Below are 21,345 nucleotides of genomic sequence, written 5' to 3' on the forward strand. Positions count from 1 at the left end.
GATAAGTAAGTCCGTATTGTGTCCTGTCATGGATAGTTTTAACAGCTTACGTAGTTGACAGTGCCAGTCAGTTTCCAGGTACGGGCTTTCGCAGTGCTACGGTAAACCAGAATGTTCCCTTTTGTTTAAAACCACCTGGAAACAAAATGGCATTCTTGTGTGTTAGACTGGGCTATCCTTCTGTTGTTTCTGAAATATTTTAAGATAACCCCGTGTTTTCGGGCTGTTTTGGGTCTGCAGGCCTTGATGATGAGACATAGGACAATGACCTGTTGTACAATCACCAGTGTGTGGGAGGCCATGCGAAGCCAAACCGGGATATCGACTCTCGTACCCATTTCCAACACGCTGTTGACTGTATGTCCGTGATTTCGAGGGCTATGTCTTTGGTCTTTTGCTGTCGGGTGTAATAATGTTTTTGGCTGAGATCCACTACCTTCAACAGGGCAGTGAGTTTATCAGGTAGTAAGGGTATGGGGTACCCAAAATGGGCAACATAGTTCTGCCGATCACTCGCGTTATACTGTACCGTGAGGTGGATCGTGGAGGGTTCCAGGATTGGGATGATCCCTTCCTGGGCCACTTGAACTTCTGCCCTAGGATTAAAGCAAAAACTGCTGTCCGGAACATCACACCACTTACTCGGGCCGTGTCTATACCGGTGGGCAGTCGTGGCAACACAATACGTCCCACCACCTACATATGCTATCTATGGAGGTACATGGCCAGGTGCCATCACCTCCATCGTGCAATTTAAAGGTTCTGCCCCAGCAGTGCTAAACCCGCACTGTGGCCTCCTGAAGGTGTTCAAGTGCTGGGGACACAGGATGACCTGTGCTCCCCGGCTACGGCAGCCAGATAGGTCTGTACCCCTCATTGCGCGCTCCCACACAATGGCATAGGGTGGGACCATTGCGAAACAGACGTGTACCCCCCCGCGAATGACTCCATTGTTCTCCACACGGTACAGGGGTGCTGGCTTGGCAGATGGCGCCATCACTGGCATTCGCCAACTACACCCATAATAGTGTGGTTGGATTTCCCACAGTCAACAGGGACAGGATAGGCTTCCGACGTCACGCGGAGTTGGCAGGGACTGAGGGTGCTGCTGTATGGGTGTAGTGCCTCCAGGTGCTGGTTGCTGATCTAGCAGGGGAACCAATCTTGCCTAAGGTCTTCCAAATTGCTCCATCCCTCTTCCAGGAACCAGGCCCCATAGAGTACACACACCTCGTTCTGTGCAGCCTGATTCAAGGCCAGCCGGTCCTCCTTGATCAAGGTGTTTATTGTCTGGGTGTGAGCCTTTAGCTGGGCAATAATTTCTTTCAGATGCACAGTGATAGCCACCCCCTCGTGAAGCGTGGAACCCAACACATTGTTCTCTTTCCCGAGGATGCTGCGCAGCTGTGATTTTAACCCATTGATCTGGAGGGCCAGCTGCTCATCATCCAGGCTGTTCATGATGGATGCCCCAGTGTTAAATCTGGTGATAACGTCATTCATGACCCCCCCCTGCGTTTTCTGCCCCGCTCGGTTGTATCTTCTTGTCTATACAGGTCCGCCACATTGACGTCCCCAAAGTCCAGGTCGTAGAAGCTCCTGAACATTTCCTTCAGCAGAGCTTGGTACAACAACTCGGTTTCTCTGGGGCAGAAGGCGGGTAGGCGTACTTCTGTCAGGTTTAGAATTACTGAAGCAACAGCATAATGTACTCCCTGGTATACTAACTTATCTGTCGGTACGAACACTAACCCATTCCCAGATCCCCTAGTGGTGGACGGACATCCATAACTGTCAATGGGCTTGCGCGTGGGCAGGGGTTTCTTCACCTGAGCCAGCAGCTCGGTGGCGTTGACTGGTACCCGGAAGCGAGGGAGCACACAGTCTTCCCTGCTGCGATCCCATTCCATCCCCTTCCCCGAATCCTTCCACCATCTGGCAAAGGCAATGGACAAACCCGCTGGGCACACCTGGGCCGACCCCCATAGGCATGTATAGATCCCATGATCATAGGCCCACCATTTCTCCCAACACACAGTGACCCCCCCCGGTGACCCCGTGACCGTCCGGTAGGTGTCATTGTTCAGATGTTCTCAGTCTGAGCTGCTGTCCTCGACGTCTGCGCTCAGTTTCCTGAGCCACCACCAGCGTCCCAAAGGTCTGTCCCCAACATACGTTAAACACACTCTCCTTCCCTCTGTCACCCTAACCCGGGACGTGGCCATCTCGATTTCGGGGCAAGGGATGGAGGCCTCCCCATGGGTAAAACTCTTGTGGCTCGAATACCGGGTGGAATTTGAACACAACCACCCAGGCCATCTCCCTTTGTGGAAGTAGGTGGCCTGGCCTTCTGCCTCCATGATCCCTTCTCCCGTGGTCACGATTGACGCCCTGCCCCCGGAGCACCCGTATGTCAAAGACATCTCGATGTCGAGTTTCTGTCCGGTGCAGGTCCCCAGGTAGGTAAATAACATCGCGACAGTACGGAGCATCTTCTGGAACACAAGATTGAACACAGTCTTGCCTGAGACTTCTTCAGGCTCGACTGGAGTAACATCACAAAATAAAAAATACCATCACCTCACTTTAAAATCTCCCAAACTATTTACAGAACATCAGGCTATATCGAATGCTACCCATCTCCTGGTGGCCAGGTTAGTTTCTGATACTGACTTGGCTTTGTTGGCCATCTTGCTGACCTTGCCCGAGGAGCTGGACTGCCCCCTTTTGTAGGGCTTGCAGAAGGACTTCTTTGAAATATCCTGCTTCCATTTCTGTGAGCCCTTCGGTGTCTGGGTTCTTTCCCGGGTCTTTCGGTGGTGTCCCTTTTACCGCACAGAGTCTACCACTCTTGTGCTTCTTTCCTCGTTTCACTCTGGGACGGGCGGGAAGGTATACGAGGGACCAAGGCATCCTAGGCTGCCCCATTCTGGAACTATACCTAACCAGGGGCACGGAGTCCTATGTTACGGGCTGCACCCCTTGGTCCTCCCACTGATCTATCCCTTCCTCTATCTGCCCCGTTGTTACGCTGCACAGGACTCCCTTTTCCTTTGCTAAGTCCCTTTCCTGCCTATCAGGCTGTGCCACTTCACTCTGCTGTGTGATGGTCCTACTGTGGCAGTGGACTATTCCGGGTTGCGGGGCTTCGGGGCCGGCGTTGACCTCTGTTACAGCCTCCACATCCACCGGAATGTCCTCTGCCTCCCATGAGGTTTCTTTACCTGTGGGAGCCTTCCTTTTTCCTGCCCTCGTAGGGTCGAACTGCTTGCATTGGTTTATGTGGTACCACTTTACCCGGCGGGGTAATTGGACTGCATAAACCATAGGGCTTGCCTTGTCCACTATACTGTAGGGCCCCATGTACAGTGGCTCGAACACCCCCACCCTGGCGAAGCTGCGTACCATGACCTGGTCGCCTATTTCCCAGTCGTGGTGGCTACGGGGTTCCAGCAGCAGCTTGTTACTAAAGTTCTGACTTCCCATGTTGGTGGCTGCCTGCCAGTGAATCTGCAGCAGCTGTTCCAGTCGATTCCAAGCAAAGCAATTTCGGTTAGCTTCCTGAAGCTGTCCTTCGGTGAGACCCGGCACCAATGTGTGTACTGGGGTCCTCATGGGTCTCCCAGTCATCAGCTCGTGGGGTGAATACCCTGTGCTTTTCGACTGATTGGCTCGGATCCCCATAAGGATCAGTGGAAAGACCTCTACCCAGCTGTTGGGTGAATTCCCTGTCTCCTTGCGGAGCTTTTCTTTGATGATGCAGTTGAGATGCTCTGCAGGGCCTGAGGGCTGTGGTTTGTACGTCACATGCCACCATGCTTTAATCCCCAGTACCTTTAAGGTGGCCTGCATCACCTGGCCGGTGAAGTGGCTTCCCTGGTCAGACTCCACAAACTGAGGCAGACCCCACCTTGAGAACACTTCCCTGACCAGGATCTTGGCCGTCCCCAATGCAGTCGCTGTTCAGCAAGGGAAGGCTTCCACCCATTTGGAAAATACATCCACCAGCACTAGACAGTACTTATACCCCCCCGGGCGGTTGGTAGGGGCCCTATGTAGTCAATTTTGATCGACTGCCATGGTCCCTCTACCCGCCTGATGTGTCCCATGGATGCCTTTCTCTTCTGGGGGTCTGGGTTGTTGGCTGCACACACCAGACAGGCTGTGCAGAAATCACGGACGTTGTTCCGGAGATCTGGCCACCATGCTGCCTGTTCCTCCTTCTGCCAGGTGGACTCTGGCCCAGGGTGTCCTGCACCTGGACCCTCATGGGCCAGTTGTAGGAACTCCCGTTGGTGTTGTGCTGGAACCACCCACTTATCCCCTTTAAACAGCATCCCTTCCTTGACAGCTATATCTGCGGCACTGTATGAGCTCTCTGCCTTTCCTCCACTTAGGATGGTTGCTATGGCAGCCTTGAGGACAGGGTCCTGCGCCTGAACCGTTCTCAGGTCTGGGGCCACTGCTACCCCTGCGCTCCCTTGTTTCCCTGGCTTGCCTCTAGCTGCTATCACCCTGCCTTTCTCATACGGGTCCCAGAAGCGACCTGTCTTGGCTCCTTCTCTGGCCAGGAGGTCCGCCCGCTGGTTACCCTCTGCCCTGGGCTCTGTCTTAGAATGTGCCTTAACCTTGTGGATGTAGATGTCACTATTGTTCCCTAGGGCTGCCACTATCCTTACTAGCAGGGGTTTGGTTACCAGGGGCTTCCCATCTGCGGATGTGTACCCCCTGCGTGACCAAATAGCCAGATACTCTGTACAAGAATTGCAAATAAACATACTGTCCGAACATATCGTGTACGGGGTGGGGAATTCCTCGGGGTGTGTCACCACGTACATCACCACTGACAGTTCAGCCTGCTGGGCGCTCAGGGTGCTGGGGAGTTTAAGCGCCAAGGCTATGCCTGCCTCGGGGTCTCAAACTCCGCAGCATGTGAGTCTTGTACCCGCGGACACCGAACTGGATCCATCAATGCAGATCTCACGGCCTGTGGGATGTACCCCTGCCCGAAATCCAAACCCTTTCTACTGAGCATCTGTGTGGCTCCCCTGCATAAATGAGCTTAGCTGCGAGCCTGGGCTCACAGAGGCCCCTGACCATGATGGCTATTTGGGAGAGGAGGAGGGTCCAGCGAGTGATCCTGGCATTGCTGACTGTTCCATCCTTTATTCTCCCATCGAACAACATCTGGGTCGGGGTGTGATGGGTGAGGAGTGTGATAGGGGATACTCCTGTGAAAACCTGTGCTCTTTTCACAGCCCAGTGAGTGGCTAACAGATGCCTTTCACAGCTGGAGTACCCTTTCTCCACCTCTGCAAGGACTCTAGAGGAGTACACCACCGGTCTCAGCTGTCCGTGCCTTTCCTGTAAAAGCACTGCACGCAGACTGTCCCCGCTGGCTGCTACTTCTAAATAGAAATCCTTTTCCCCATCAATAGCCCCCAGTGCAGGTGCCTTCTGCAGGTTCTGCTTCAACTGAAGAAATGCAGCTTGGCAGCCTTGATCCCACTCCCACTCGACCCCTTTGTGTAGGAGCCTGAGTAGAGGGGCTGCAGTTGCTGCATAATCTTCTATGAAATCTCTACAATAGCCTGTGATCCCTAAAAAAGATCTGACTCCAGATACGGCGGTCGGTACCGGGAGTTCCTGCACGGCTTGCCTTCGGGCCTCATCTGTACCTCGTTCCCCTGCTCTGAGTGTTAGACCCAGGAATTTTACTTCCTTTAACCCTAGCTGGGCCTTCTTGGGGTTGACCTTAAAACCCCCCTCCTTGAGCACAGCCAACAGTTCTGCCAGCAGGGGACCATGCTCTTTACTGTTGTCAGTGAAAAGGAGCAGGTCGTCCACATACTGCACCAACTGTTGCAGCTGGCTGAAGCTCTTTAAACAGTTCACCATGCACTGGTGGAAGATGCTGGGACTGTTGTGAAATCCCTGAGGGAGGCAGCTCCAAGTATATTGCTGTTCCTTAAAGGTGAAAGCAAACTTATACTGGTCCTCTCTCCTCACAGCGATAGACCAGAAGCCATTTGAAATGTCTAGGACTGCGAAGGTGATTGCAGACGCAGGGATTTCCCTGATCAGGTCTGCCACTGCTGCCACTGTAGGAGCACAAGCCGGGATGTTTCTGTTGAGCACCCGGTAGTCCACGGTGGCCCTCCACGAGTTGTCCGGTTTTCTGACCGGCCACAGGGGAGAGTTCACGTGCGTGGCTATGGGTCTCAACACACCCTGCTCCACCAGTCAGCTCAGTGCCACTTCCAAGTCAGCTTCTGCCCCTTTCGGGAAGTTATACTGCCTCTGAGGTTGGGACATGGGATCCCCATCTATCCTGACCTCTACTCCGGTGACTCTCCCACAGTCATGTTTGTGGGTGGCAAATGCTGCGAGACTGGCTCGCACATAGGCCCTGTACTCTGCCGGGGTGTCCCTGACCAGAAGCTCTAAGTCATAACCCCCTTTTGGCTTCACAGTACACAGAGCCCCTTTGCCTTGTGTCCTTTCTATAAGCATGACCTCGTTGTTTGTACCTGGGTCCACTGTTGTCCATAAACAGTGATTTCGCAGATCCACCAGGATCTGGTGGACTATAATGAAGTCTGCCTCCAATATACCTTTGTTAGCCTGCTCCCACCTTATCAGGATGCACTTCCATTTGGTGATCAGTGCTCCCAACTTAAGGGTCAGTGGGATCGAAATATAGCCTGTTCTTTCGTTCCCCGTGAAGCCGACTAGCTCGTAGGGCACACCGCTGGACAGGGGCGATGAGACCGGGTCCTCTGTGTGGACAAGGATGCTTGAAGCCCCCGTGTCCAACAAGTAAGTTCCCTGGTTCCCCTCCACCTCCATTTTTACCCACAGTCTTCCGCACGAGTCATAGTCCAGCGGACACAGGTAGGCAGGCTTGGTGGGTGCTAGTCATAGTTCCTGCCTTATGGGAGCTGTGGGGATCTATCTACCCACCGCTACATTGATACGGCCGGGACCTGTTAGCAGCTGCCTGAGGGTTTCTACAGCGGTTTCAAAGACTGTTGTGGCACCCGCTTTCTCATTACCCGGTTTCACCTCCGTGGGTGTTTTTACTTCTTTCACGCGATAGGAGTTGGCCCTGCAGTTGTTGCGGTAGTGGCCAGGCTTACCGCACCCGTATCACACCCCCCTTCTATCGGGAGGATGTCCACCCTCCTGATGCCACTCTCTCCTGGGAGTTTGGTTGGGTTGCACCACATGCACCCGGCCTTTTACTGTTTTCTCTGGCTTCCCCTCTTCCTCCCCATCCCGCCGCCGTGTGGCAGTCAGTCTGCCTATCACGATGGCTTCAGTGCGATCGGGGTCTCCTGGGATGAACCAGAGATCTGCCCTTTCCTTGACACTGAGCAGGCTGTTCGCAATTATGGTGCAAAACCATGCTTCCCTTTGTTCCGCTGTAAGGTTGTTTCTGACAAGCAGGCCACCACATGCTGTGCTGTAGACCAGCCATAACCTTTCCACGTATATCTGTGGGGCCTCTCCTGCTAACTGGCATGTTTTCGCTATCCTTTCAAAGGGACTCCCTTCGTTCCACCCCATGGCCTCTAGGATACCCCTTTGTAGTACTGCGAGGGTGCTTTGTCCCCTGCGACAATCTGGGGGAAGAGCCTGTTAGATCTTCCCGTCAATGGAAAAAAGGAGCACTTTAACTGCTTCCGCGTGATTGCATGTGTTCATGTCCACTGCCTGCTCTATCTCCAGGAAGTGACATACGGATCTCCCAGTCTAGTGAGCTTTGGGATATGTGACACCATGGCCTTTAATGCAGCAACTGAATGTGGAATGATAAACTCGCTGTTCAGCGATCCTTGGGGTTGTGCACCTTGTGGGGGACCGTACTTCCTCTGCACAGCCGGGCACATCGGTCCCGCGGCAGACACCACCACTGGCTCCCTCCTTTCCTCAGCCTCAACTGCCTCTGAATTTAAATCTGCAGACTCGACCCTTTCTGCGGGTGTCCCATACCCCTTTGGCTGGACCGGCTCTACCTGGCTGATCCCATGCCCTGTGGGTTTCTTGGACTGCACCCTCTGATCCTCCGTAAGGCCTGCCGGACACACTACCGGTGCCTCAGGAGGTGGTTGACTGTCCTCTGCCGCCGGATCCCATTCCACTCCCCAATACCCTGACTCGTTGTTGCCTCCCTGGGCCTCAACAGACAGACTGCCCCCTTTACCTGGGACAGAGCCTGGAGGAGAGATTGGATCCGCTTATGGCAGGGCACATGATCTGCCTTCTCATGGCTTACTTCGGTGTTAACTTTATAGGCTGTGCGCAAATCCCTTAATTGGACCTGAAGCTCTTGGACCTGCTGGGCATAAGCTGCACTCTGCTCCCTGTACTCCTGTTCCGTAGCCCGTGACACCGTAACCTGACTCTGCAGGTACTCCTGATGGTTGCGGAATGTTTCCTCTAACCGTGCCCTTCTATTCCTTTCCTCTATTAACTCTTCTGTGACCTTAGTACCCACGGCCCCCCAGGCCGCTGAGGTGATAACGGCATCCTTTAATTCCTCCTGTAATTTTCCAACCTGGAGGTCTAACTCCTGAACCTGCCTAGTTAAACATATCAGCCAAATTGCCTTTTCTATCTTTTGTTATGTGTAGGCCCTTCTGTCCACTGGGCTGCCGCGTCCACTGGACGTACCGCCCTGGTCAGGTTCTGAACCCATGTTTTGGCAAAATTGACCTTGGAGAAAACATTGTCCGTGATTCTCTCCTCCATTTTAGATTTTTCCAGTACCGCCCTCTCTGAGGTAATAAGCTCATTCTCCCACTGAGCTCCTGCCTGGCTCGCCATGAGTGTAGGAGGATTTTGCTCTGCCCAATTACGGGGATCTTTGGTGGCTGTTGGTGTATTGGGCCTCTCTGTCCCTTCCAGGGGACGGTCCAGCAGCTTATGGCTCGCTGACCACTAAACTGGTGGTTTCGAAGCGCCCTAGCACCCCTATCTGGTTCTAACCTCAGAATTTTGGTGGATTATGAGCTTCCACAAGGGAAAACAAAACACTCAGAGACAAGTGGTCCTTGGAACAAAAAAAAAACGGGTAAGTCCAATTTATTAACCACGGTAAGTTTCCAACAAGGTCAAACTTCATCAAAACACATACCTGACACACACTTATAAACCATGAAAATCTATGGGAAGAAACGGACACAACGAAAGCCTTACACAATTTTATCCTTACAAGACATTTCCAATACCACCCCCACCCCCATTTTTACCTGACTGACCGAGGCTGACAGTTGGGAAAAGAAACCCCAGGATAATACTTACGATCCCTTTTGACAGTTATTTTTTTAGCCTTAGGATGGTTGGTTTACGGGGTAGCTGGAGTGAATGTTGCCTCTCCCAGTTACTTTGGTCTCCGATTCTTCAGCTGGTTGGCCTCGGAGCGTTGTTCGGTGTGCGGCTCGGCTTCTTGAGACGCTGTTGGGCCTCTCGGTAATTGGGTTGTATATTCTGCACACAAGTCGAGTCCAGGTCCCGCTCAATGGTAGGTTTCCCAGCCGGTAACAGTCCGTCTCCGTTATCTCTCGGTTTCTGACTGTCTGTGACTGCTACTGCTCCTCGACTCCTTCTCCTACTGCTCCAGCTGCTTCTCCCTCCTTGGTGGTTTTGTAGGTCCTAGATTTGTATCCAATTCAGATCTGGCCTTTTCACGCCCAAACTCAGTTGGTGGTCCATTGTGTAAGTTTGGGTGGGGATATATTTGAATATTTAATCAGAAGATGTCATAGGCACAGGTAGGTGTGAGGTAGGGGTATTGTTTCAGTGTACATTGGTGCCTCAAAGTCTGCTGGTCCATTGTAACAGTCCTGGGAGTCAATCGGTTTGGGCCTCCCCTTTGATGGGCCATCACCGCAGTGATCTCAGAACTATTGTCCACTGTCCATATTAATTCGGTAGATGATGGTCCACATTCATAATTTGATTAGGGGTGAGTCATATTTTTGAACTGGGCTAGGTAGTCCTCATTGGTTGAGGATTTCCCCGCTTCAGGCCCGACTCGACCCCTGATTGGCCTGCCAGAATGCACTTATCCCCCATTGGCCAGTGCCTCTGTTTCGCTTGTGAGCCGGACTCCACAATGTCTGTATCCGTCCACACATTTCCCAGCCTGCCTGGTCTGAGGATTTTACTTGGCCAAAAATGTTCATTTAAAATGTATAGGCCGATCCCATATAAGTTTTATTGTCCTTCGGGTGTTCCAAAAGAAAATGCGGCTGTGAATTTTCGAACCTTACAACACTAACCCCACCCCCAATTCCACAAATAGTTTGCATCACCACATGGGAAAATAGACCAGCTAAGATAGTCACCAGGGAAAATATATGGCTTGCTAAAAAACGTAATAACTTTATCAAAATAGCAGAAAATATTCTTTGGGAAGAGGATTGAGAGGATTAATGGTCCAATTGCAGTTGAGGAAATGGCAGGGAATATGGTCTTAAGTAATCTTGGAAGTATCCATCCCTCTTCCTGACAACTGACTGAGGCTGAACCAGACTGTTCGTAACCTCAGTGTCATATTTGACCCGGAGTTGAGCTTCCGAGCATATATCTGTGCCATCACTAAGAACGCCTATTTCCATCTCCGCAATATTACATAAGAACATAAGAGACTGCTCTGCTATTTAATAAGATCTAATGGCTCATCTGATCTTGGGTTCAGCTCCACTTCCTTGCCCGCTCCCCATAATCCTTCACTTATCATTCAAAAATTTGTCTATCTCCATCTTAAATACATTCAATGACCCAGCCTCCACAGATCTCTGGGGCAGAGAATTCCGCAGATTTACAACCCTCTGAGAGAAGAAATTCCTCCTCATCTCAGTTATAAATGGGCAACCCCTTATTCTTAAACTATGCCCCCTAGTTCTTGATTCCCCCACAAGTGGAAACATCCTCTCTGCATCTACCTTGTCGAGCCCACTCAGTATCTTATAAGTTTCAACATTGCACTCTGCCGCCCCTGCCTCAACCCACCAGCTGCTTAAATCCTCATCCATGCATTTGTTACCTCTAGACTTGACTATTCCAATACATTCCGAGCAGGTCTCCCATCTACCACCCTTCGTAAACTTGAGGTTATCCAAAACTCTGCTGTCCATGTCCTAACTTGCACCAAGTCACGATCACCCATCATCCCTGTGCTCGCTGAACGACATTGACTCCCGGTTAAGCAACGCCTCTCATCCTTTAAGCTTCTCATCCTTGTTTTCAAAACCCTCCATGGCCTTCCCCTTCTCCTTCTCTGTAACCTCCTCCAGCTCTAGAACTCTCCATGATCTCTGCGCTCCGCCAATTCTGGTCTCTTGCTCATTCCCGATTTTAATCGTGCAACCATTGGTGGCCGTGCCTTCAGCTGCCAAAGCCATAAGCTCTGGAATTACCTCTCTAAACCTCTCCCATTCTCTTCCTCTTTCTCGTTCTTTAAGATGCTCCTTCAAACTTACCTCCATCTGCCCTAATATCTCGTTATATAGCCCGGTGTCAAATTTTCCTTGATAACACTTCTAGGCCCATGCAGCGCAGCCTGGCCTCGAATCATCTTGGATCCCCTTGTCATTGGGCCAAGACCTTGCTCTGTCAAGCCTGTGTGGTAGCTGGTGTGCAATAGCCATCCCAGGTTAAAAGAATCCATGCAAGTGCATTTTCCACTCTTTAAAATGAAGTTCGCTACCTGGAACGTCAGTACCTTCATGGACAACCCCAACATCGACAGACGGGAATGACATACTGTTTTTGTTGCCCGGGAACTCAGATGATTCGGCATAGACATCACCTCCCTAAGCGAGACTCGGTGGGCAGGGGAAGGTCAGCTCAAGGAACAAGGTGGTGGTTACACCTTCTTCTGAAAAAGTAAATCAGAAGAAGAATGCTGCCTCCATGGTGTAGGCTTCTCCATAAAAAATGAGCTAGTTGGCCATCTCAGAGACTCCCCTTGCGAGATAAATGAATGCCTCATGACCCTTCGGCTCACCATAGCCCGGAACCAGTGCGATTCAGTCATCAATGTGTATGCCCCAACACTGGAAGCTACAGACGACACCAAAGAGGAATTCTATTCCATCCTTGAACAATCCCTGTCCCGAGTCCTAATAAGCGACAAGCTGATCCTCCTTGGCGACTTCAACAGCAGAGTTGGAAAGGAGATAGATGTCTGGGGAGGTGTGATCGGCAGCGAGGGGGTAAGGAAAAACAACTCAAATGGCACCCTCCTCCTGACAAAATGCTTAGAACAAGGTCTTGTCATAACCAACACCTTGTGTCATCAGAGAAACAAGTACAAGGCCTCATAGCAACACCTTCGCTCCAAGCAATGGCATCTGCTAGACTACGTCATCATCCGAGCGAGAGACCGCAAGGACGTCCACATCACCTGCGCCGTGACAGGAGCTGATGACTGCTGGACTGACCAGTGCCTGCTATCACCATCAATGTAGCCCAAAACAGCGACGGCAACAAAAATGCTGCCGCAGGAAAATCAACACTGGAGCATTCAAAGATCTTGCTAAATAAAAGCCCTATTCAGCCACCGCCTCACTGTCAACCTGACGACTTCCAGTGACCCAGAAATGCAGAGTGTCCACCGCGCCTGGTCTGCCCTCAAGACCTGCATAATTAGCACCTGTGAAGAGACACTTGGTCACTCCACCAGGAAACGTCAAGACTGGTTCGTTGAGAATGACCAGGAGATCCCTTGAGCTAATAAGCCGCAAAGGCAAGGCATTCTTGACCTAGAAACAGCAGCACAACTCGAGAGCAAGAAAGATGCTCTACAGACATCTGAAGGCCGAGGTTCAACAGAAAACCTGCGACCTAAAGAACAGATGGTGGGTGGAAAAGTGCAGGAGATCCAACAACTAGCCGCCAACCAGGCATGTGTGGATTCTTTAGCGCAGTCAAGACCATCTACGGCCCAAGCATCTAAGGTCCTATCCCACTGAGGGCCAAGGATGGAGAGGTACTCATCAAGGACAGAGAGGCAGTCAATGTCCGTTGGAAGGAGTACATTGTAGATTTCCTTAACCGAGGCTCTGTCTTCGACGTGAGTGTCCTCGATTCCACCCCGCAGCATGCTACCCGCCACCACCTCAGCACAACCCCAGCCCAGCATGATGTTGAAAAGGCCATCTTACAACTGAAGAACAACAAGGCGTCAGGAGCAGATGGAATCCCCATCGAAGCACTCAGGCATGGTGGAGAAGTACTATTGGCACAAATCCATTAACTCATTTCTCTTATTTGGAAGGAGGCAAGAATGCCAGGGGATCTCAGAGACGCTATAATCGTAATTAAGAAATGCGACAAGTCCGATTGCAGTAATTACAGAGGAGATTCCTGCTGACTGCCACACGGAAAGGAATTGCAAGAATCCTCCTTAATCGCCTTCCCCCAGTGGCTGAAGAGCTCCTCCCAGAGTCACAGTGTTGATTCCGCCCACTAAGGGGCACAATGGACATAATCTTCACCGCGTGCCAAATTCAAGAAAAAAATAGGGAGCAGCACCAACCTCTGTACATGGCCTTCTTTAATCTGACAAAGGCCTTTGAAACTGTCAACAGCGAGGGATTATGGAGTGTCCTCCTCAAATTGGGCTGCCCTCACCATCCTCCACCTGCTTCACGATGACATGCAAGCTGTGATCCTGAACAATGGATCCAACACAGACCCAATACACGGGTCAAGCAAGGCTGTGTCATTGCACCAACGCTCTTCTCAATCTTCCTTGCTGCAATGCTCCATCTCACCCTCAATAAGCTCCCTGCTGGAGTGGAGATAATCTACAGAACAAACGGGAAACTGTTCAACCTCTGTTGCCTCCAGTCCAGATCCAAGGTCGTCCCATCCTCTGTCATTGAATTACAGTATGCAGACTATGCTTGTGTTTGCGTACACTTGGAGGTCGAACTCCAAAGCATCGTCAACACCTTCCCTGAAGCGTATGAGAGTATGGGCCTTACACTACACATCCGTAACACAAAGGTTCTCTACCAACCTGCCCCGGCCACACAGTATTATCAAGATCCATGACTAGGCCTTGGACAACGTGGACCATTTTCCATACCTCAGGAGCTTACTTTCAACAAGACAGACGTCATTTGCCTGAGGAAGAGTTGTTTGAAGACCAGGATCTCAAACCCTGCACCAAGCTCATGGTCTACAGCACAGTAGTGATGCCCGCCCTCCTAAATACTTCAGAGTAATGGACTATGTACAGCAGGCACTTCAAAGCACTGGAGAAGTACCACTAAAGCTGCCTCCGCAAGATCCTGCAAATCCATTGGCAGGATAGGTGCACCAACGTCAGTGATCTCACTCAGGTCAACATCTCCAGCATCGAAGCACTGACCACGCTCGATCAGCTCCGATGGATGGGCCACATCATCCGCATGTCTGATACTAGACTCCCAAAACAAGCACTCTACTCTTCCATGTTCAGCCATGAACTCATTGAATGGCGGTGCAGGCTAGAAGGGCCGAATGGCCTACTCCTGCACCTATTTTCTATGTTTCTATGTTTCTAAGACCAATGTCTTCCCCACCTGTGACAGAGAATTTGATCCCGCATTGACTCATCAGTCACCTGAGAACTCATATTAGTGTGGAAGCAAGTCATCCTTGACTCTAAGGGACTACCTAAGAAGAAGACGAAGTGCCTTTGGTCATTTTGCTATGTTAAATACCTTGTTTAAATGCAAGTTGTTGTATGGCAATTAACACAAACCCTTCACTGCTCAGAAATCAACTAGGGATATATTGCTTTTGGATACAGCAATGTCTGAGAGCTGTGGGCTATGTTGTCCTCCATAGCCATAGCAGTGAACTTTGGGAAAGAGAGCTCTGAAGGAGGAAATCATCTTTCAGTGCTAATGAAGTTTAATGGCAACTTAAAGGAATGACTAAATGGGGTAGATTTTATCTTTTGGTGGGAGTAGAAAATGGGTGATGGCGTATTAGCTGCCTGTTGTATATTATCTGCTTTAACTTTCCATTTTAAACAGGGAGTATGTCAGATGGTTGATCCATTCCCGATTCTTTTTTTGATTTATTCTAGGATGTGGGTGTTTCTGTCAAGGCCAGCATTTATTGGCCATTCTAACTACCCTTGAGAAAGTGGTGGTGAGCCACCTTCTTGAACCGCTGCAGTCCTTGTTGTGAAAGTACTCCCACAGTGCTGTTAGGGAGGGAGTTCCAAGATTTTGACCCAGCGATGATGAAGGAATGGCCGACATATTTCCAAGTCAGGATGATGTTTGACTTGGAGAGGAACTTACAGGTGATGATTCTCCCATGCAACTGCTGCCCTTGTCCTTCTAGCTGGGAGAGATCACGGGTTTGGGAGGTGCTGCTGAAGAAGCCTTGGCAAGTTGCTGCAGTGCATTTTGTAGATGGTACACACTGCAGCCATGGTGCACTGGTGGTGGGAGGGAGTGAATGTTGAACGTGGTGAATGGGGTGCCAATCAAGCTGGCTGCTTTGTCCTGGATGGTGTCGACCTTCTTGAATGTTGTTGGAGCTGCTCTCATGCAAGCAAGTGGAAACCTGCCGAATGTTTAAATTTACCCCAAAATATCATACAAATGTTTTTGAAGGATTTATTCCCATTTCAAATGTGATTTCACCCTCTGTCTGTCTGTCAGGGAAGGACAAACAGACGAAGGTGAAAATGTATTGTTATTCTCCAAGAGAAGGCTCCAGACTGCTAAGTGTGTCCTTGGCTCCAAGCACTGATAATATCCTTTCAGATTGGCACATGTCTTGGAAAAACTCCTCAAATTCCAATTCTTCATATGACATCTGAAATGGCTACAGCCGCCTTTGCAGATATTGTAGACATACATCTGTAACCAGCTCTTCGAGACAGTAACATAGATGGGGGAGGTTTCAGGGGCTTTAAACACCACCAGAATTGTCTGACTTTTTTTTTTAATCAGGCAACATATTTTGAAAGAAAGATCCTTCGATCACCAGCAATACATGTTGTTCCAAAACTACTCAGTATTGTAATTCAAAGAAATGAAAATTAATTAGTTGGGCTTGTACTTCTAATAGTTCACCGAGATATTGTGTTCAAAAATAATAAAGTTAATGATAGTGCTGCACTGTCGGAGGTGTCGTCTTTCAGCTGAGACGTTAAAAAAGCGAGGCCCCGTCTACTCCCGCAGGTGGATGTAAAAGATCCCATGTCACTAGTTCGAAGAAGAGCAAGAGAGTTATCCCCGATGTCCTGGCCAATATTTATCCCTCAATCAACATAACAAAAACACAGATTATCTGGTCATTATCACATTGCTGTTTGTGGGAGCTTGCTGTGCACAAATTGGCTGCCGCGCTTCCTACATTACAACAGTGACTACACTCCAAAACCACTTAATTGGTTGTAAAGCGCTTTGAAATGTCCGGTGATCGTGAAAGGAGTTATTTAATCCAAGTCTTTAAAAAAAAATGTTTACAGACTTGCGACACACAACCGGCACTTAGACTTTATGCTTTAGAATGTTTGAATGACAAGACTGTTTTTTCTCTTCATTTGAATTGCTCGATTGATGGTGGAAGTAATATTTCTATCTGAATCTTCAGTGTGAAATTCCTACTTGAAAAATAGTCTTTTTTTGAAGTCGTTCTTTTTGGTCTGACAAACTCATATCCATACACCCTCCCGATAAAAATTCGTGCCGATGCTACTGATTCTATGTGGTGATTTGGGCGACAAACAATCTCGACTACACTGAAGTATCATCAGCCTATAACTCCTAATAATCTGAATAAAATGGCTGCTGTGTCACTCAAAATGGCCTCCTAGACACGGACGGTAAGGGCTGAATTAAAATTCAGTTGGATCTCTCTTTCTGCTCCACTAAGTATTGCTCATTTCCCATCACACATCCAAACCAGGAGAAGGACTATTATAAGTGTGTCGATTTGATGTCTGCATGTCAGAATAAACATGTAATGAGAAAGAACAGCCCAGCATGCATACTGTGCCTTTCACGACCTTGGGATGTCCCACTTTGCTTCACTGCTAATGAAGCACTTTTGCCATGTAGTCACTGTCATAATATCAGCTCTGCATCTTCATTTTATTTTGTGTTTTAAAAGAATATGTGGTATAGATTTAACTAAAATTGCCCTACAAATTTGATATTTAGCAAAGGATTTCTCTGATTGTCAGACCACAATGAAACATCAATTGTTATTGAATGCTAATGAGTGAATCGTACTTCTTAAAAAAATAATATTTGGCTCATGTTCAGCATTTAAAAAATTACTGCTGCTTGGTGATTTTTTTTAAAGGTATGGTGCCTACGAATTGGATTTTGAGTGATAGCCATGTAGAGAATCTATTGAAAGTATTTGACTAAGATTGGCTTGATTTAGTGTGTCAAACATATTTGTGTATAGTGAGAGCCTTTGTGTGCAGTGGCAGCTGAGATGTCAAGAAATAGTGGCATTTCTGCTCGAGCAAAGGTAAGAGAAGGAGATTAAACCCTACATAACAGATTTGCTTCTCTTTTTTGTGTGTGTTAGCCTGTCCAATGGTATTATTTTAAGCACCTGTTGAGACCCAAAAAATATAACTTGACAAGCCTAGTTTCAACAGAATAGATTATTTTTTTGCTGCATTCAGGAGAATGTTTGCTAAATTAATCACACTTACGTCTGAACCTGCTCATGCATTGGCATCAGATGAGGGCAAAATTGGGCCTTCACAATTAAATAGCCAGCTGACACTGCCCAGATGGCAAGATGTCGCTGCTTGCGGATCAGCACTTAAACACGACTAAGGAAAGGAGCAGAGAAGGTAAGGGGAGAAAATTGGATTAAGATACAAATCAGAAAAAAAAGAATTACAGCTGGATGGAGACCTAACAAGAGCCAGACTAGAAGGATTGAATTGGCTTTTGCGATTATTTTTTTCTCCCTGAAGAGCTTCACATTATTTTCTCTCATTCTTATTTTTGCCGACCTTCCTTGGCCAATGTGGGTGGGGAATACAGGCATGTGGGTAACCTGCTCACAGGTCTGGGGTAACGCGACTGCGAATCACGACCGGGAGGTGTGGTGGAATGGCCTAATGGCTCATTCTCTGAGCTTCTTTGCTACTCTGCTGTCAAGTTCTGTTTGATAGTATTGTATATGCTGTCTATGGATGTAATCTATGTGTAGTCACCGTGAGATTGTATAAGATGGAGACTTGTTCACCTGATGCACTATCAATATGTTCACACCGTGTACATACATGCTGGCACCACTAGAGGGTGCAACTGGTGGAGACTGGGGGTTTCCTGCACTGGGGGCAGGGCCCTGTATAAAAGGCTGCACACCATGCTTGCTCAGCGCTCTGGATTTTTGAATAAAAGACCAAGGTCACTACAGTTCAAGTATAACACATTGCCTTGTGGAGTCATTCATAAGTATACTATAGACACAACAGATAGCCTTCCTGTGAAGCACCTTGGGACATTTTATTACATTAAAGGTACTATATAAATGCAAGTTGTTGATGTTGATGATGTTGCCTCATCGATGACATGGTGGAGATAGAAAACTCATTGGAATTGCGGCTTTCTCGTGTGTTGTTGTTGCACTCTTGCGCCTTCATGGCTCAGTGTCTTGGGGATAAATTTCCACAGGTTTCTCCCCCTAGTCCATTGTTACTTGGGCAAAAAAGCCGCGGGGTGGGAGGGTGGGGTGGGCGTGAGCGGGGAGGGTATATGTAAACAGCGTTCAAGCTATTTTTCTTGGGTTTCCTGTGACCCTGCCATAGAGGTTATGGTGAATGAGTGCAGAGGTTCAACATTATGAGGGGTTTTGCTAATAGTGAATAGGATTAAACTGTTTATGCTGGCAGGAGGATCGGTAACCAAAGGACACAGATTTAAGGTAACTGGCAAAAGAACCAGAAGGCAGATGAGGAGATTTTTTTTAACGTGAGCAAGTTGTTATGATCTGGAATACGCTGCCTGAAAGGGTGGTGGAAGCAAATTCAATAGTAACTTTCAGAAGGGGATCGGATATATACTTGAAGTGGAAAAAAATTGCAGGGTTGTGGGGAAAGGGCAGAAGAGTGGGACTAATTGGATAGCCCATTCACAGGCACGATGGGCCAAATGGCCTCCTGTGCTGTATGATTCTATGAGTGGGAGAAGCGTTGTGAAAATGTATCCCCGGTATCTTTAAAATCTCTAAACTGATGTGTCGCCAAATAATTATTCTGGGACATGAGTTTCCGCTTCGGGCACGATCAGCAATCCGGGAGCAAATTGTGCTCAAAATTGTGCTAGTTTCAAGAAGTAGTACTTTTTTTGCTCAAGTTTTTGCTCAAACTCATTTGCATATCATCAAATGTAAACTCTTCCAAGAACTAGCTCAATCTGGCAGCGTTTTAGCAAATAATTAAAAAAAAACAATGATTGCATTAAAAAATATTCCTTGATGTATTTCAGAGGGAACCTGGTGCAGTTTGATTAATATAGCTGAAAATGGGTTTATCACCAAAAATAAGCATTTAATCAGAGTGTCCAGTCCTTCACCTGTGACTAACCTAGATTTTAACTCCAAATGACTTTAAAATACTGTATAGAACCATTTACTAGCTAAATTTGTGTTTCTTAGTAAATTAAAAAATATATAATATTTAAAAGTTTTTAAAAGGTGCATATTGGTGTCATAGCACCGAAAAAAACATCTTAATTTTTCGAGCCTCCTCGATGGGTGTAATTAGCGGAAACTCGCCACGGTGATTAATTCGATCTGGGGGTATGGCCAGCTTGTGGGCAAGGCCATCTTACATAGAATATATACCATGAACAGGCCATTCGGCCCAACCAGTCCATACCGGCATTTATGCTTCACTCGAGCCTCCTCCCGTCCTTCCACATCTAACTCTATCAGCATAACCCTCTTTGCCTTTCTCGTCATGTGTTTATCTAGCTTCCCCTTAAATGCATCGACATTATTATCGCCTCAACCACTCCCTGTGGTTGCGAGTTCCACATTCTCATCACTCTCTGGGTAAAGAAGTTCCGTCTGACTTCACGATTGGATTTATTGGTGACCATCTTAGCTTCTAGATCGAGAAAAGTTGATGAATGCTGTACATAATTTGCGCTTGAAATTCCACGGTATTTTGCGCAGGTTTGGCTAATGGTGAGAAAAACAGTGCAGCCGAGCAGAAACTCAAAGTCCCTGATATCATCAAGACTCTGACAGAGCAGATCTGTGAGAAATCAATTTACTAGCTAGTAAAAAGTTAAAAAATAAATTATTTAAGAAGAGTTGTAGCTTCATACTCGGCTAGAATTTATGGATTCAAGCCCCCTCCCACCCCCGCCTCCAGTTGGGTAACATGGATAATGGATTTTTGTTTTCCCTGTTTTAGTTGGCCAACTATCTGACAGTAACCTCAGATACTCTCCACAAACACTGCTTGACCTGCTGAGTGTTTCCAGCATTTTCTGATTTTATTTCTGATTTCCAGCACCCACAGCAGTTTGCTTTTGTTCTAGTAATGTCTTCTGTGCTGCATGGAAATATATTCATTGATTTCACATTCTAAAATATATATGGTATAAAATAATAATGGAACCAATTACAATATCAATCGATGGTTTTCAATGGATTTTCTTGCATTAAAGTGTGTCACAAAACAAATTGGAGATTAATAGAAAACAGAAAAGTACAGCATAAAAATATGAAAATGGTGTAAGAATGAATGCTGTTAATTACTTATTTATACATTTGAAAGCTGAAAATGGAAGTATTATTGGATGTGAACATTAACAGCAGGACTTTGACTGTGTGACTAATGGCAGAATCCATGAGGCTTCTTTCCTCATGAACAAGACTCCCTTTCGAGTCAATGGTGCCCCTTCACTAATAAAACAGATTACCTGGTCTTTATCATATTGCTTTTTCTGGGAGCTTGCTGTTTGAAAATTGGCTGCCACTTTTTCTACATTACAACAGTGATTGCACTCCAAAAGTACTTCATTGGTTGTAAAGCGCTTTGGGACATCCTGAGTTCTTGAAAGGCGCTATATAAATGCGAGTCTTTCTTTTTTATAATTTGTCACTCCCAGGTACCGCAGGTCTCCTCGGGTTCACGCTTTTCAGCTTAAACTGTCCAGACAATGCAGGTGTGTCCTTTCCACAAGAATGACAAATTACCATTCCACCATGCAGCTGGGCTTGATCCTGTGGTCCTCTGGGATATGAAAGAAAGAAAGACTGAGGGGCGTCCTGAGTTCGTGAAAGGCGCTATAGAAATACAAGTCTTTCTTTCTAGTGGTTTGACTTTCTAAC

Source organism: Pristiophorus japonicus, chromosome 10, assembly GCF_044704955.1.
Source record: "Pristiophorus japonicus isolate sPriJap1 chromosome 10, sPriJap1.hap1, whole genome shotgun sequence".
Lineage (NCBI taxonomy): Eukaryota > Metazoa > Chordata > Chondrichthyes > Pristiophoridae > Pristiophorus > Pristiophorus japonicus.